Below are 19240 nucleotides of genomic sequence, written 5' to 3'. Positions count from 1 at the left end.
GAGTAATTCAATTTACATTTGTGATAAGCACCGGCATTGTAATCTTTCAAATTGAACATGAAACAAAATAACTATTCACTAATACAATTTTATTCCAAAAGCCGACTCTTCGTTAAATATATAACAAGTATGACATCGACATGATGCAGTTCAAACACTTGAATAGTAATTATATCCCAGTATATCTTATATCATTGCCATTGAGTTTGTCACTGTAATAGTACTTGACCTTATGCATATATATGCTGGGTAAATTTATTGGAGCTTAACGTGAAAGATGAAATATCACAGGAAGGAGAAAGCATTAACGAGGTAGAATCATTTAAGTATTTAAGAACTATGATCTCCAATACAGGGTCTTTAGAATTAAAGATCTTACTAAACTTTGTCAACATAAACACATTTATCGACCAATTCATGTATTCTCATCTACATTTCTTCACGTTCCAGTTAGACATTGTCGACATATGCTGTTGAAAAGAAACACTGGAATTAAGAAAATTAAAGGCCAAAGAACTGTTACTGCATTTATTTTCCCAAGCTAGGACCAAGGAGGGGTTGGAAATGGGTGCTGATGACTCAGCAGACAGACCTATAGGCTCCCCCCAAACACCCCATCCTTAGATCACAGGGATGAGTTATGTCCGAACTCCGAACATCTGGGATTCCCTCAGTAGGTCTTTATAACGCACGGAGAGAGAAGCAAGGGCTCTACTGAGAAAATGGTCTCTTCTTTTACCCGTCAGGTAAGCCTCGTCTCGTTGGATATAAAGTTCTATTTGGAGAACCGAGGTTTTATTTGAAGAGGTGATTGTTCAATTTACTTAACTATCTCGTACTGGTCATTGGCATGCAACAAAACAAACCAATGGCTGTTGATGTCGCAATTTCCATCTAGAGTAATATGCCTGAATTAGTTGATAGAAAACTACCTCATTTTTTTTTTATTTGGTCTCATTTATTCATGAATATCTCTCTTTAATGTCTTTATCAAATACTAACTCTTCCTCTAACGATAAACGCTTTAGCATCTTTGTAAAACGAACCTATCACTTCGTTGGCTTTGGGAGAACAGAGAGACAAGAGAAATATCGACATATAAAGTTCAAGTCGAACTCAAGGGAGTATAAATTAGTGAGAGGTGCAAATAAAGAAATTAATTATTGGCTAAATAAGGGCAGAGCACACTTCCAAAGCTACATATATATAGCGAATAATAGGATAAAGTTTAGTTTTCCCAATGCAAATATGTTTGAAGCACGTTTTAAGATAAGAAAGTTATGAAACACTATGGAAAAATTCCTTTAAGATTTTTAGATTTATAATCATTAAAGATTGAACATTATAGAAGTAATAAAGAAATAATTCAGTAATCCCTAGAGAGAGAGAGAGAGAGAGAGAGAGAGAGAGAGAGAGAGAGAGAGAGAGAGAGAGAGAGAGAGTATAAACCAGTGGCAAAAACTGCAAGATTTTTGTGAGTGCGTGTTTTCCCCATCCTGTTCCTTATTCTTTCCAGATCTACATATCTACTCTAGGGAATTACAAGCACCTTCAACAGAAGTCTCACTATCCTCCTCCTCCTCCTCCTCCTCTTCCTCCTCCTCCTCCTCCATTAGATCCACTCTCTCCAAAACTTTTATTCTCTGTTTCACTGAATATCTTGGAATTTCTCTTCAACTCAACGTCCTGGATCATAATGAAACCCGCTCCCCATCTCGAAACTCATTCCTCTTTTAAGCTGAAACCTCTCTCTCTCTATCTCTCTCTCTCTCTCTCTCTCTCTCTCTCTCTCTCTCTCTCTCTCTCTCTCTCTCTCTCTCTCACACACACTTTTTGATATGTATCTGAGTTGTTAATACGAAGATTTCCCAGGCAAGTTTTGCTCGACTGAGCTTTATTTCCGCCAACCAAATATTTGGGAAAATATACCATTTTATCTGCGATTTCAATGGCATCTAGAAAATCTTTAGCAACGCGTGGAATTAGATGAATTTTAGATTTTTTTATGCTTACTGATATGTAAATATACTTATTTGCGTGCTATTCAAATACAAATCGGATAATATGAAATTTATTTACAATGGATGTTTATAGTTTTGCATGTTTACATGAGAGAGAGAGAGAGAGAGAGAGAGAGAGAGAGAGAGAGAGAGAGAGAGAGAGAGAGAGAGAGAGAGAGAGATGCAGACCACTTACAAAGAAAAAAAGCTGGCCAAGAAGACAACCTTAAATCACAAACAAATTTTCTGTGAGTCAGAGGATAAACATTTTGTGAACTTTGACGTGACAGGTCATGACACCGTTAAGATGATAAATCATCGCTGCATCAAAGGAATGAAAATTTAATTATGTAATAGCCTAATTTTGTATTTGTTATGTAGCACAAAAACAAAGGGAACGATGCTGCGAAAAAAAAAATAACATCAGGTAATGTAAGGTTTCTAATAGAAAAGAAAAAATAGTGACACACAGCACTGCTTCCCCCTTTCTCTGGCTCCATCTTTACAATACGCTAATGAGGACAACCATTGTTTCAGATTCGTTGTGTGTCTTTGATGCTCCTTTCAAATCGTCTAAAAATCAAAATATAAAGGAAAAAGTACCGACGTTGGGTTGTCAATATTTACAGGCTTATTACATAAAATATCGTCAGGGGGAAATTTGTAATGTCTGTAATAGACAAAATACTAGACGTTTTATCGTATACTTTCCATACAGCATTATGCCAGTTCAGTAATGAGTACCAAGCACTAACGTAAGTAAGAACAAACACTGAAGTTATCTGCAATTCTATCTTGAAAAAAGAGAATCTGTGATATTGCTGGCACCTACTCACGAAGCATATGTCAACAGCAGCTATCTGAGAGCATTCTGACATATCAAATAAATATTTGTCGAAGCAATTAAGGTTCTTGCCAAGATGGACGAAAAGTGTTTGGTAGAAAGTATGTTGTCTTTCGTAACACGATATCCTGCTGAACAAAATCTGAGAAAAATAAAAGGAAATGAATTATATGTAAGAGGCATACGGGCAATCAGATAGATAGGCAAACAGCCGCAAAATCTCACATCATACGCGATAGTATATCTTTTTACCAAACTGTAATAAAATCCCTAAAAAAGTTAGCATTGGCAATAAAAAGGTAAGCATAGCATTAACAGAAACCATCAGAAAGGGACAAACAAACCATTTCAATTCATGTATATATACCTAGGTAGAACGTCTATTTGAAATACCGTCAAGTATGTGGGAGGAGTTGCATTGATCAGGTAAGTGTAACAGATACACTGTCGTGTAGTCAGACGGACAGACGAGCAGAGGTCTAACGCCATACCAGGCTTGATCGGAATCCGTTCAGCTCTGTAAGAGTAGCTCTTAATTGTCACAGTAATAATTAGATAAAGACAGACAGACACACAGACACACACACAGAGGTAACAATTCCATATTTTTACAAGTACATTTACAGAAACCAAGTAAAAAGAAGAATATAAAAATGGCACAAGAGTGGATAATCAATATAAGAATCGCTCTGCTAAAGTTTAGACTCATTTCCCAATGACTACCTTGCATATTGGATACCTCTAGATCTCTCTGGCCGGTCTTTTGACTGGCCAGACAGTACTACATTGGATCCTTCTCTCTGGCTACGGTTCATTTTCCCTTTTGCCTACATACACACTGAATAGTCTGGCCTATTCTTTACATATTCTCCTCTGTCCTCATACACCTGACAACACAGATTACCAAATAATTCTTCTTCACTCAAGGGGTTACTGCACTCTAATTGTTCAGTGGCCACTTTTCTCTTGGTAAGGGTAGAAGAGACTCTTTAGCTATGGTAAGCAGCTCTTCTAGGAGAAGGACACTCCAAAATCAAACCATTGTTCTCTAGTCTTGGGTAGTGCCATAACCTCTGTACCATGGTCTTCCACTGCCTTGGTTTAGAGTTCTCTTGCTTGAGGGTACACTCAAGCACACACTTCTATCTTATTTCTTTTCCTATTGTTTTGTTAAAGTTTTTATAGTTTATACAGGAAATATTTATTTCAATGTTGTTACTCTTCCTGAAATATTTTATTTTCCTTGTTTCCTTTCCTCACTGAGCTACTTTCCCTGTTGGGGCCTCTGGGCCTATAGCATCCTGCTTTTCCAACTAGGGTTGTAGCTTAGCAAGTAATAATAATAATAATAATACTGGGTGGAAAAATGTACCATGATTTGCATACCATCAGAATACGCTTCCATATTTCAAAGGCTGATAACCACGTTGCTGGTAAAAACTGAAACCCAAATATGATAAATCTGTGCACTCAAAGAAAACCACTATCACCAACTCTTTGGTGTCAACTTTAGGGTAAAAAAAAAAAAAAAAAAAAAAAAAAAAAAAAAAAAAAAAAAAAAAAAAAAAAAAAAAAAAAGATACACATATTTTTCTTATACCATACGGCTGATAGGCGTACCCACAAAACCTTGTAATGATTGTATATGATAAAACTTCCGAACTCAGGTGATATCCTTAATTCACATTACATCTGTTGTGACCTTATTAAGGGCTCCAATATAGTTCAAACAAATAGATTCCTTATGAATTAAAAATTGTTACTATACCGCAGAATAAAAAAAAAAAAAAAAAAAAAAAAACAATTATAATACACGCTATAAATTTCATCAATAATATCAGTATGAGCCACTAGGAAGATGGTATTACATTTTTTTTTTAGATACTTTACATGCTTTCTTTCCCATTCCGAGAGAGGGCAACTTAGGTGGGGGGCTGGGGTTTGAATTGGCCTTCTCGTTATCAGAGGCAATTAATTGAAATTTCAAGATGGTAGAAAGAACTAGTGTAATAAGTTTGAATGTATGGAAATAGACTTTACACACAAAAATAAAGCAGATATTTATTGTAATAGTTTACAAACCACCGAGAACAAATACAAATACCCTTTTTGAGAAGTTCAGCATGCTCATTGAGATGAATGTCATGGAAAATATCGAAATTAGTTATTTGTGGAGATTTCAGTCTTTGGGTGGAAGACGCATTAGGTAATGGAACTATATAAATTGTTTAATAACGTTGATTGTGTAACAACTTCGACTGGGCAGACGTTGGACCTAGATTTAGATGTTGGAATGAATGATATTGTATCAGATATTTATGTGGAAGAGAAGTGCCCTATTTTCTCATCGCACAATCTTATAACTTTTAGATTGCCTATACGGAAACATGCATTGCTAAAGAAAATAAGCTTTAGAAATAAATAAGAATTCTCTCCTTGTGTATTTATTGATGGAGTAACAAAGAAATAAATGATATTATCAATATTTCTTGCGGCTATGACAACCAACGTTTATTTGGCTCTATATGTGTTGATCATATACCTTATACCTACTGTGTATATAATAGGATAAACAAAATGGAATATGGTACAATGTGTCCACTGATGAAAAAGATTATAACTGTCAAGGAGAGCTCTCCTTGGCTTGATGGGTGACTTTGGAGAAATATAAGGAAAAAATGTGTAAAGAAAGAAAGCGAAGTTGGTTAAAACCTGAAAATGAGGAAACAACTGAATGCTATGAGAAAAGGATTAAGGAAGCAGCAACGGACATGAATAAGTTATATCGGCTCCTAAATGGTGTCATGGGAAACGTAAATAAAAAAATGCCACCAGATGGGTATAGCGACCAAGAACTAGCTCGTAAATTTCTATAATTCTTGAAAACTAAATAGAAAATATAGTTCTGTCATTTACAGATATTCCATATCAGATTTAATAGTATAACAGAAGATGAAGTCACCTGGATTATTAAGGGAGTAAAGAATTACCAATATTCGAAGTTGGGAGACGAAGTCATGACGTTAGTTACTAAGGCAACGGCCACCCTCCTTCAAGCATAAACACTCTTCGGAATAATATTATCCTTGTGCGGGATGGCTGCTCTCAGCATAATGCAGTTAATTTCCTGCTCCTCAGATAAAAAATTCATATGGCGTGATGAAAACAACTACAATTCAGACCACAAACTGTCTTTTTCCTATTTAAATTGGATAATGGCTGGAAAGTTAAGTTAAAGGGTGACTGTTTTAGGACACTAACAAGTTCCGTGGTCTGTGAGCGCCTGAAGCAATTGTTGTGAACCAGCCATGGTATTGTGACGTCAGACTTCGGATCCCTGAACTTTTCTAGTATTGCCGACATAGCAACAAAAATAATAAATAATAGTGTTGATGAGTGAAAGCTTCCTAAATCTGAGAAAGTGGCTATAGTTATGCTGATTGTGAAAAGAGCTCTAGATTATGAGAATTTAATTTCGTAGAGACCTAATTAAATGCATGCTTTATTATAAAAGTGCTAGAATATGTAATTCTTGAACAACTAGTTATTTATCTAGAAAGAATTAAAGCATTGCCAGACAACCCACCAAGCATACAGACAATTGTATTCAATGAAGACAGGTATCTGTTCCGTTGCAAATGATATGTTGGCAATGATGGATGAAAAGAAATGTAGTATCTTGATATTACTCGATCTTAGTGCTGCTTTTCATACATGAATTGCTACTTTATGATTTATGGTCCATCGGTATTGAAGATCGAGCATTTGGATATTTAAAAGATTACTTAGTTGACAGAAACTCTTGTTATGAATGGAAGCTCTCAGTCATCATAGTCATCATATGAACAATTTAACAAAGGTGTACCCCAAGAGAGTGTACTATCAAAAGTACTAGAGAGGCATAAAATGAAGTTAAAAATTATTTGCGGATGATATACTATTTTATGTCCTCACTTCACTCCGCATTCTCTACAGGTATAAACATAATAAAACATTAAATTGCATTATAGCGCACCGTGCCGGTTGACGCCAGGTTTATTTTTCTAATGAATCATACTTTTTAAAAAAAAATTTATATATAACATCACATTCTAATAACTTCTACAAACTTCTGTACTGATATAGCAGTGCATATTTAAAACAAAATGAACAAACTTTCAAATTAACCTATAAGCCTCCTCTGCCGCCCAGGAAAAACCATAGATAAAAAACAAAATCTCAAGTTTTGAAAAAACTATGGAAACCTGTGTATCCACGGCAATAATGCAGAGTAACTCAAATTTGAGTGGTGGAACCTCACTCTTGTACTACTAATAAATAATAATGATAATAATAATAATAAATTCGACTTGCTCGGGCTAGCGTGCGCTAGAAAGTGACCACTTCCTAAATACCTCTTCAAACATCGAATACGTTTCACCCAACACTAAATTCTCATTGGCCACTGCCTACATAACAACTGAACTTAAGTAACAAGACACTTAAGATCTGCTTACATGTCGTTAGGACAATTATTTTTCGCTATACTTCGTAACGCGAAAAAATTCTAGTCCTCACTTCACTCCGCATTCTCTACAGGTATAAACATAATAAAACATTAAATTGCATTATAGCGCACCGTGCCGGTTGACCCTAGATAATACCAAAGAAAGGGAGAGAAGGAAAGAAATGGAGAGAAAGAAATAAATGTTCCGATTGTATGATTTACACATTTAACCTCTTTTTGAAGCCTTTGACAAACATGTTTACTTGAAACAGACTACCAACACTCATGTCTATGAAGACATTGACGTTATCGTTTGCGATGTTTGAATTTGTAGCCACAGTTTTAACAAAAAATTCTGTTTGGTTACATTACAGGAGCTTTAACTTCCTAGAGATAAATCGATCGAAGGACAAAATCATTCCAGCTTCCTCTGTATCAAGCAAGAGACATCAAATATGGAAAAGCATTTGTGACAACTTCCGATATCAAAAACTTCACAGTATTGGTGATTTTTCATTTTTTTTTTTCTGTTCAACTAAGAAATCTTCAAATTACAATAAACTTAATTCCCCAAATCTCAGATAAGAAAACTTTAATGATCTATCAAAATAATAAAGAAGATTTTCAATATAGGAAAACATAATCCGCACAGATTCTGCAACACCATATTATCAAAAAGATCCTTTGTATGCACCGATCTACCAACTTAATGTTTCACAGGTGCTTGCAAAGATTTAACAAGTGAATTTTCCGTTGGATCTATGTAACCCCTCATTTCATGCATGCACGTTATGGCATAAATAGCTTGATCACTGGAGATTACTAAAGCGCCGGAATCTAATAGAAGCGTCATAAATAAAGCAACATACAATGGCATTTCGCTTTGCTCGTGACCATTATTGTAAGTTTCTCTTTGTTGAAAGACAAGTTTGTAGGCCTTGTCGGTGCTGTCATTCATCGATGATATAAGATGCCCATGACAACTGAGGTCCCCCAATTTCCTGTCCAAATTAGATGCCACCGTTAAAGACGACTGCTGGCATTTCATTGCATTCACGATCCTGGAAAGCAGATTCCAAAAATAAAACAATGTACATATATACTTGTAATTTCAAAAACCTTTACCTTCTATATCAAAGTTAAATTTCAGCGAAAAATTTCCTTTTTTTTTTTTTTTTTTCCTTATCTTTGCCGTGTAATAAAACTTTTGTTACGTAAACACTCAAAGTTTAACAATAAAGTTTCCCTCGTTAATATGAACAGTCAAGATGGAGAGGACTTTCACTCTGGAATATTCTACTTAAGAATTTTTACCTCCATTTTATTAATAACCTTTGGTATAAAGCACCAAACCTCAAGTTAAAGCATCAATTGCCTCTGTACCTGGACACCAATATTAGAGATTAAAAACCTCAACATATTTTTAAAAGTAGCAAAACAGTCTAAAGAATGAATAACTCTCACAAGTCCATAACTCTGAAAAATGTAAACAAGAATTGACCATTCATCCATGTTAGTTGACAACACTTCAAAAAATCCGCTCTTTTGTACTCTTTCTGGGCTTACATACATTGATGACCTGAACAGTGTATTCAGTACAAGTTTAAATTCTTTGGTTTTCTATGATTTCCAAATCTGGCTTTTTGCTACCTACTTGCATTAAAATCGAAAATTTTATCTGGAACAACGTTCAAACATTGCCAAAGCACTTTACATAATTCTGTCGACTGCCTCCTGCTCCTTCATGTTTAATTTTAAAGATTAATTTGCTGTCCAGTTTCCAACCACTCTTTTCATGATATGAAAAAAAAAAATGCGCTGTATTCATCGCTAAAAACTTCAGAATTACTCCAAACCTACTACTGAGGTGTCACAACATATAAATTTCCCAACACCAGAGGCGTCACAATATAACTATTAAATCTGAGGAGTCACAATATAGCGGTAAATTCCCTATGAGGCGTCGCAATATATTTATAAGATTGCCTACATCCAAGGCTTCGCAATGTGATAAATTGCCTACATCTGATGCGTCACAATATAGTAATTAACTGCCTACATCTTAGGCGTCGCAATAGAGTGAAAAAACTGCCTACATCTGAGGCGTCACAATATAGTGATAAACTGCCTACATCTGAGGCGTCACAATATAGTGATAAACTGCCTACACCTTAGGCGTCACAATATAGTGATAAACTGCCTACACCTTAGGCGTCACAATATAGTGATAAACTGCCTACACCTTAGGCGTCACAATATAGTGATAAACTGCCTACACCTTAGGCGTCACAATATAGTGATAAACTGCCTACACCTTAGGCGTCACAATATAGTGATAAACTGCCTAAATTTTAGGCGTCACAATATAGTGATAAACTGCCTACATCTTAGGCGTCACAATGAAGTAATAGGTTAAATAAGTCTGATGCAAGTATATAGTTAAAGTAAGGACCAAAATAAAAAGCATGAATTTCTGCGTCAAAACGTGATCTTAACCAGAGCATCTGATATTTCTTCATTAAGTTCTCAACTAGCTTTGCTCAATATGTAAAAATACAGAAATACTTTATCGTTTTCATTTTAACAATACCTTTCACGACAAATTTCGTGGAAATTATGTAACAGACAATTCTGTCCAAAAGATATTCGTTAAAATAACGTTTTCGTTAATTCAGAATGTTTGGCATCTAAACAAGGTCTTTAACGACATAGTTTATCCTAACACTGTAGTTACGAAATTCGCCTTCAGTATTCGTCCTCTGTAAACCTTTCCAAATACAATTTAGAGTCTGGTTTTCAATTATACTTTCTTGTAAATAAATCCAAATCTTGAAGCTTTTAAAGTAAATAGCTAGCATCCAATGCCCCTTCAAATCAACCATCCGCAGCTATGCCATCATCTAAAAATACTTCAATCTTCACTTCCTTAGATCTCCAATATCTAAACAGACTTAAGAACTTTAGTAAAGATGTACCGCCGCTTCAAAAATATCTAAAGAAAATCCATTATAAAAAACATTTTAAATTTTTCCCCAATGAGAAAGATATTGGCAACGTTTTAATAGATTTCTATGCGATAAGCAGACTGTAGACTGATTAAATCCTTAAAAAGTTTGTAATAAAAAACCAGCCTTTGCTTACCATTTCCATTCTTGGTCACCGTCAAAGGAATTATTTCTTAGTTTTTCTGATACCAGTGTCACCCATTCTCTTTTAATAAATTCTGATTCGTCCCTTTCTGACCTATTGTTACCCAATCCAACAACCACAGTAACGGTTTTGAAATGGAATTTTGTGATCGCCCTTTTAGACGTCAATGACTATCTTACCGGACCCAATCTAATTCTGTTCAATGTATTGTGAATAACAACAACCAACAGGCGATTAAAACAATAAAATAAAATAAACACAATGTTCCAATTTCCTTGTACCAACTGCTAAGTATACAAAATAAAAACAGCTATATTTTCACTTATCTTTTCGAAGTCTTTCTTGGTACATTCCTGGCTCCAATGTCAACTCTCGGCCTTTATTGAGCTCTAGACCTCTTCCATCAAAGTTGATATGAATCCACACTTTCCCTCGATCTTTAACTAGCTTGACACTTTCGGCGATGCTGCTCTTTGCGTACTAACTCGTTTCTGCAGCAGTTTTAGATGTTCCTTGTCCTCCAAGTTGATAAACAATCGCATCTAATGCTAACATTTTCGTATCAGTTTCCTCAAAATAACGCGATGCTCATTCAAATGGTTTTCCATCATACTTTAACGAGGTGCGGATACTTGTTGAATATTCTGATGGAAATCGGATAATAGATTGTCCATCACTTCTTGAAACGGTTTCAGCATTCTAATTGCTAACGTGAAAACACTATTCACATCTGAAGCTGTATTTGACCCTGCCTGGCGTCCTGGCTAATAAATTCGACTTGCTCGGGCTAGCGTGCGCTAGAAAGTGACCACTTCCTAAATACCTCTTCAAACATCGAATACGTTTCACCCAACACTAAATTCTCATTGGCCACTGCCTACATAACAACTGAACTTAAGTAACAAGACACTTAAGATCTGCTTACATGTCGTTAGGACAATTATTTTTCGCTATACTTCGTAACGCGAAAAAATTCTATTATCCATAAATGACATTGAAGATACTACTGAAACTTTAAATCAACTTCTTACTAATGATAGGGAATGAGTGAGAGTTAAACAGCTAAAATTAAAGGAAAATACAATTGACTGCTTTGGGTGGCGAAAACATTCTCTTTACTGAGTTCCCGTCTAGTTACAGATGGTTTCATATTATTGGACCCAAGATTTACAGTAGATTCTAGAGCTTTCAAATATGCGGCCCAAAGACTGTAAAAGCTCCCACTATACATCCCAAAGACTAAAGATATTAAGGTTTTCAAGAAGAAACTGAACACTTTCTTGTTTTCTAAGTGCTCCAATAATGTGAATTTGACAATTGTGTACCAACCGTGTGTCACACGATCGTACATAGTAACATTTCATTTTGTGTATATATTATGCTTGTATCTTCGCTCTACCCTCGCACTGATAAGAACCTAAGGTAACATGTCTGTTTTTCTCACTGTTAGCTGTTAACTGTTATACCTAAGAATATATGCAACAAACATATCATGTAGATCCTGTACAGTGCAGGTTTTCCCTGTATAATAGGACAAGGAACAAGCACCTAAAAGTAAAAAAAAAGAAGAAAAAAGCAAAATACTGCTATTCAATTTCATGGGTCCACATTTTACAAAGAAATCCTTGGCTGATGATTTAGCAAAGTCAGAAATGGATATCAAAGTAATTACCCTATGACTTGTCTGGCAGTGATGACAAAATGGATTCTAATATCTAACTCTCAGTCAACTTCGAATAATTTCCCTTTTGGGCAAACACAGAACTCAGTTAATGTCATTGCTAGAACTGAAAGATACGCGAGTTGGAGAGATACAAGCTGAAGATCAATGCAAAAAGTTTGGAAAATAGCGTACAAAATAATGTAGTTGATATTTTAATTATCACAAACAGCAATTACATGAAGATTATCATTTATATTATAGAAGTAAAAATCAAAGAATAAAGGGTGAGTTTTATAACTGTTAAATTATGTTTATAGAATTAAGTTACTATGTTTCTAAGTTCATCTTGTAGATTTAGCAATTTCATTCATATTCCTTTTAACAAACGAGATTAAAAAGAATTTCGAATTCCACCTTCACTTTTGATCATTTACAAGACTTTTACTCTCTTACCCATAATCACCAGAATGTTATATAAATAATTTGTAAGCAATACTGGAAGTAATACTTTTAGAATATTAAGATAATACGATATAGCAAAATGAAGATGAATTCTACTGTGTCATTCTATCTCTTCAACATATATTCCAGTAAAGCTAGCTACAAAGGATGCGACATGGTTAGATTTTCTCTTTTAGTGGGTGAGAATATAGGGGTTCTTAGATCGCTATTTTACAGTGAAGTAGTTGCTCTTTTTCTGTCTCTTGGTGTTATTCCGATCATTATTCTTTCCATAGCTCTTTGAGCTGTAACAATCTTATGTTCTAAGACTTTAGTAAGGGTCCAAGTTTCTGATACATAAGTTAATACTGGTAGGAGCATCTGATTAAATACTTTTATTTTTAGAGAAAGTGGCCTTTTACATTTCATAGTTTCACTTTGCTTACGAGAATTTCTCCATCATATGTTTATCCTTCTTTAAATTTAAGTCTTGTGGCTTGGGGAAACACCTACGGCCGATTCTAATTGCCTGTGTTCATTAACAATCCCTCGAGTTTCGTCCATATCCCTTATTTTCTGCCTCTGTATTTTCATTGAACATTATCATAGTTTTACATATTTTCACTCTCAGTCCTACATTTCTACATTCACTATTCAAATTTTCTATCATCTTTTGTACACACACATACACACAAACTCACACACAAACAAACAAGGGGTAAAACATAAACTCCTTCCAGCTTCGCTGCCGGAGGTAATAATAATAATAATAATAATAATAATAATAAAAATAATAATAATAAAGATGTCAAGGTTAGTATGTGCTATTCTGGCTCTGTGGACATAGTAAAAAGGCTAAATTGAGGAAATCTATACCCATATATGTGGCTATCTTATTCCCCACGATTTGTGTCTGAAGGCAATCACTGGCATCCAGCAAAAGTTAATAGCTCATGTTGATATATGATCCAGTGATCCTGAATGATTAAGAGCTGTTGGTCTCTCTACAAAAAACGACAACCATCCGACAATTCATAAATGTGAAAGGAGTTTTTATAATGATGAAAGGATTTTTCGTATAGATTTTAATGAGTTGATTTTTTTTTATTTTTTTTTTGTACTCTCCTGTTACCAAACGATCGAAAGAGAATTTTAACGAAATCACTTCGCAGTATAGATATCTAAACAAGAAAACAGCCTTTTAAATGGCAGACCTTGACAGAAGAAACTTACTGATTATTATTATTATTATTATTATTATTATTATTACTAGCCAAGCTACAACCCTAGTTGGAATAGCAAGATGCTATGAGCCCAAGGGCTCCAACAGGGAAAAATAGCCCAGTGAGGAAAGGAAATAAGGAATAAATAAGTGATGAGAATAAATTAACAATATATCATTCTAAAAACAGTAACAGCGTCAAAACAGATATGTCCTATAGAAACTATTAATAATATCAAAAACAGATATGTTATATATAAACTATAAAAAGACTCATGTCAGCCTCGTCAACATAAAAACATTTGCTCCTATTTTGAACTTTTGAAGTTTTACTGATTAAACTACCCGATTAGGAAGATCATTCTACAACTTGGTAACAGCCGGAATAAAACTTCTAGAATACTGTGTAGTATTGAGCCTCATGATGGAGAAGGCCTAGTATTACGACCAGGATAGAATTGTCCAGGGAGATCTGAATGTAAAGGATGGTCAGAATTATGAACAATCTTATGCAACCTGCATAATGAACTAATTGAACGACGGTGCCAAAGATTAATATCTAGATCAAAAATAAGAAATTTGATAAACCGTAAGTTTCCGTCCAACAAATTAAGAGGGGAATCAGCAGCTGAACACCAGACAGGAGAATACTCAAAACAAGGCAGAATGAAAGAATTAAAACACTTCTCCAGAATAGATTGATCACCAAAAATCTTGTAAGACTTTCTCAATAAGCCATTTTTTTGTGCAATTGAAGAAGACACAGACCTAATGTGTTTCTCATAAGTAAATTTGCTGTCAAGAATCACACCTAAAATTTTAAAAGAGTCATACAAATTTAAAGAAACATTATAAATACTGAGATCCGGATGTTGAGGAGCCACCGTCCTTGACCTACTTACAATCATACTTTGAGTTTTGTTAGGATTCAACTTCATACCCCATAATTTGCACCATGCACTAATTTTACCTAGATCTCTATTAAGGGATTCACCAACCCCAAATCTAAATTCAGGGGATGGAATTGATGCAAAGAGACTAGCATCATCTGCTTATGCAACAAGCTTGTTTTCTAGGCCAAACCACATGTCATGTGTATATAGTATGAAAAGAAATGGGCCAAGAACACTACCCTTTGGAACACCAGATATCACATTCCTATACTCACTATGGTGCCCGTCAACAACAACTCTTTGAGATCTATTACTTAAAAAATCAATAATAATGCTAAGAAACGACCCACCCACTCTCAACTGTTTCAGTTTCAAAACAAGGGGCTCATGCTTAACACGGTCAAAGGCTGAACTAAAATCAAGGCCAATCGTACGAACTTCCTGACTACAATCAAGGGATTTCTGTACAGCATTGGAGATTGTAAAAAGGGCATCACATGGTCCAAGACCTTTACGAAAACCGAATTGCAAACTAGGGAGTAGATGATTACCTTCAGCAAACCTATTAAGATGTTTTGCCAGAAGACGTTCAGAAACTTTAGAATATATGGGAGTTATAGAAATTGGGCGGTAATCAGTGGGACTTGAGCTACCGCAAACACATTTACATAGAGGAGTAACATTACCATTTCTCCAACAAGGGCTAAAAGCTCCTCTTCCTGCTAACTTGCGCAAAATAACTGATAACTTTGGAGCTAAGAAATCTACTGTCTTTACACAAAAAAAAAAAGGAAAAATACCATTTGGGTCTACACCTCAATAAGCATCAACGGAGCTTTAATCTCACGAGAAAGAAAAGTTAAACTAGTAAGTTTAGCCTCAGGAAAACAGGAATGAGGAAGTTCAAGTTTTTCATTACTCTATTTACTGTCAAAAACATCAGTCAAAAGGGTTGCCTTTCCCTTTGGACAGTGAGTGACTGAGCCATCTGGTTTAAGTAAAGGAGGAACTGTTGCATCTACACCAAAGAGTGGAGATTTAAGGGTAGGCCACCATTTATGTTCCTGAGTTGTACCAGAAAGGGTTTCTTTCATGGTTAAATTGTATTCCATTTCTGTTGAGGCATAAACTCTCTGAGCAAAAGCTCGAAGTTGAGTATAGTTGTTTTTGGTAAAATCTGATATGTTACCCTTTCAAAGGTCCTTCACTCGGTACCGTAACACACGAGAAGGGATACGCCTATCAATTATGTTGACTAGATTCTCATTCAAAGAGACAACAGGATCTACACTACTATATAATTGTAACCAATTCAAACACAAAAGATCATGCAAAATCCCATTTCAGTCTGCTTGGGATTTCATATAAATTTTACAAGAGTATGATATATCAGGGACAGGTTACTCAGTCTTCACTACTAATGAAATCAAGGCATGATCAGATGTCCCAACTGGAGAACCAACCTTACTAGTTATAACGCCAGGGGAGTCAGTGTATACAAGGTCCAAGCAATTACCACACCTGTGAGTAGCTTCATTTATGATTTGCTCACCGCCTGATTCAGAGGCAAAGTCTAAAGCTCTTAAGCCATGGCAATCGGTAGGAAAAATAGAATTTAACCATTCCCTATGGTGAGCATTAAAATCGCCAACAAAGACAAAAGAAGCCTTTCTATCATCTTCTTGTATCGTGGCCATAATGGTAAGAAGATAATCGAAGATAGAATCATCCATGTCTGGATTCCGGTAGATCGAACACAAATAAAAATTGTTATGCCTGCCACAAACTTTTATTACCTGAATCCCATGACATCCACATTGATAGCAGGACTTATGAGAAGCAGGGTGCTCAGTCCTAGTATACACCGCCATTCCCCTGGCCCCAGGGATGGCATCCCGTTTCAACATCATTGGCTTCTTAAAACCCGTTATAAAGAGCTCAGATGAGTGGCTCATATTAGAAACCAAAGTTTCTGAGCACAAAAGAATATCCTACTGTCTGGACGCAACTGTAAGGTCTTGGATATTTGCATGAAGACCGTGAATATTGCAATACAGAAGACAACATTGACGAAATCTAGAACATACTGGTCCCGGATTTCACTCAATGTCTCCAGGCAGCATAAGAATCAATAGAAATAAAAAAGAAACATCATACCTAAAAACTAGATTAACAAGAATTATAACATAAACAGTATGTACAGAATTATAAATAAAGTGATTGATGATACCCATAGACTATAGTAAAAAGTCGGAAAAACTGGTCACCATGGAGGAGCCGATACACCATGCAAGACTAAATACCCTCCAGGATAGCCACTTCAACTGAAGGGAGGACAATAAGAATAGTTTTTTGAAGAAAAAGAATCAGAAAAAGGAAAAGACAACCTCTTGATAAACCACCAGGCATCCATGGCCCTTCTTTTGAGCCTGCCCAACACACCATTAAAAGAAAAACAAAAGGAAGAAAAAAAAATGCTAGTAAGATAGAACAGTGTGCCCGAGTGTACCCTCAAGCAAGAGAACTCTAACCCAAGATAGTGGAAGACCATGGTACAGAGGCAATGGCACTACCCAAGACTAGAGAACAATGGTTTAATTTTGGAGTGCCCTTCTCCTAGAACAGATGCTTACCATAGCTAAAGGGTCTCTTCTACCCTTACCAAGAGGAAAGTACACTGAACAAATTGCAATACAGTAATTAACCCCTCGGGTGAAGAAGTGTTAAGTATCTCATTGTTGTCAGGTGTATGAGGAAAGACGAGCATATGTAAAGAATAGGCCATACTATTCTGTGTAAGTGTAGGCAAAGAAAAAATAAGCCGTAACCAGAGAGAAGGATCCAATGCATTACTGTCTGGCCAGTCAAAGGATCCAATACCTCTCTAGTGGTAGTATCTCAACGTGCAGCTGGTACCCTGGCCAACCTACTACCTGATGGATACGGATGAATCACAAATATTACACAGACACATAAGTTACCAAGGCTCTAGTAACAGTATAGAATTTTGAAAGATTTATATCACCTGGACTCTTCCTGGAAGGCTAAACAATCCCTTTAAAGTGACGAGTTATTGCTTTCAATTACTATTTCTATTTCTACTACTGCTGCTTTTTCTACCACTTCTTTTACTGATACGGTCAATTCCTCTATTGTTAACGTTATTTCCCGTCATTCTATTATTGATCTCACAAGAAAAATCTCACCAACTGGTTTTTTTCTTGGAAAACAATGAACACAAAACTAGAACTTCAAATAGTCGCAGTGTTGAGGCAGTATAGCTCACTGTCATAGTAGAAATAAATATTTGTTTTACCTGACACTTTGCATTATTATTTTTTGTAAATTTTCTCCTGTAATCCAAAAATCAGTACTTTAACCAAATTTCGATACAATAGGTAAAAGAGATCATCTCAAAATAAACAACGCCACTGCTTGGTCCCTTGAAGTCCTCTTTCGAGGAGCATAATCGCTTTTTGAAATGATAATTTTTTTTACAATTTCAGCTATCAGCAAATGATATGGCTCAGTCATTTTAGGTTTCGCAAAATCTTCCCAGCATCTGAATTATTTTCCGGTATTACATTGCTAGTCCAGTTTACCAATAACATTCTTTTACACATTTATTACTCTTTTTGGGTGCATTATTATGTACTGTGATATAATCAAATAAAATCTACAAAATCACTCTGGAAAGAGCTCAATGTGTCTGTTACATTGTTTAATAACAGAAAATAATGCTCGATAGAGAGAGAGAGAGAGAGAGAGAGAGAGAGAGAGAGAGAGAGAGAGAGAGAGAGAGAGAGAGAGAGAGAGAGAGAAATAAGCAGTTGCTGAAACGTGTGTTTAAATTTAAAAATTCTTTCTTTGCAAACACTACCAAGTGCGTGTTGTGAATTCATTCAGTCACATTATTTACAAACGAAAAAGGAATCTACTCAAGGTCAAATCAAAGTAAAACGTTCAGGAAAATTAAACTATAGGGCTTTGCTCTTGAATAAAAATAAAAAATCTTGTAGAGAACGTCCTCTAAGCGACAGTTCCATCCTATTCTAAATGGGACTGAATTCAAAAGAAGGTTCTCCCTTTGACAAGAGAAAGGAGATGAAACTTGCGACTCGAAAGAAGCGGTGTCTTCTGCCAATCAAGTGGGTCGGAGATAAGGTGCCTTATTTCTCTCTTGCGTCTGCCTGTGATATGTGGGGCGTCTGTTGTATATCCATAATGTGTTGGACGTCCCGTTAACAAAATTTTGAAGTCTGTTATGCTTACGTGTAAAAACAAAACACAAAATAAGGAAAACTGATGAACGATATTTTTCTTGCACTTAGTGTTACTCAGTTTATAACAGTAGGTCACAAAAGGATCCAGAGCTACACAAAGCATAGGTTGTAGATGTAATAGCAAGTTAGCCAAGACCGTTGCTTTTCATTCTTTTCTTTTTTTCTTCTTTTTTGTAAGCGTATTCTAGTCAGTAATGTCATAGTATATTGCTATAAACTAACACTCCAATACTGATTGAGATTACATTGATCTTTTAT

Source organism: Palaemon carinicauda, chromosome 6, assembly GCF_036898095.1.
Source record: "Palaemon carinicauda isolate YSFRI2023 chromosome 6, ASM3689809v2, whole genome shotgun sequence".
Lineage (NCBI taxonomy): Eukaryota > Metazoa > Arthropoda > Malacostraca > Decapoda > Palaemonidae > Palaemon > Palaemon carinicauda.
This window is presented reverse-complemented; position numbering follows the sequence as displayed.